We start from the raw sequence: 258 nt of genomic DNA, 5'->3' as shown, positions 1-258 counted from the left end.
ACCGATGATGCCACAGACGAAGCTGTTGAAGACGAGTTTAATGAAAATGATGATGTTTCTAGTGATGACGAGAATGTCGATGTATCCGATTGATGTATTCGTTTTATGAATAAGATGAGGGGGTTTGTCTTATGAATAAGGTAATGCCAGAAGTTTGTTTTATGAATAAGCAAATGTGGGAATTGTGGTTTGGAATGGAAATAAAGATGGGGTTTGGAATATATGAAGTAGAAAATAAGGAATATGGGGTTTGGTGTT

Source organism: Brassica oleracea, chromosome C2, assembly GCF_000695525.1.
Source record: "Brassica oleracea var. oleracea cultivar TO1000 chromosome C2, BOL, whole genome shotgun sequence".
Classification (NCBI taxonomy): Eukaryota; Viridiplantae; Streptophyta; class Magnoliopsida; order Brassicales; family Brassicaceae; genus Brassica; species Brassica oleracea.
Note: the sequence above shows the minus strand (reverse complement) of the source record.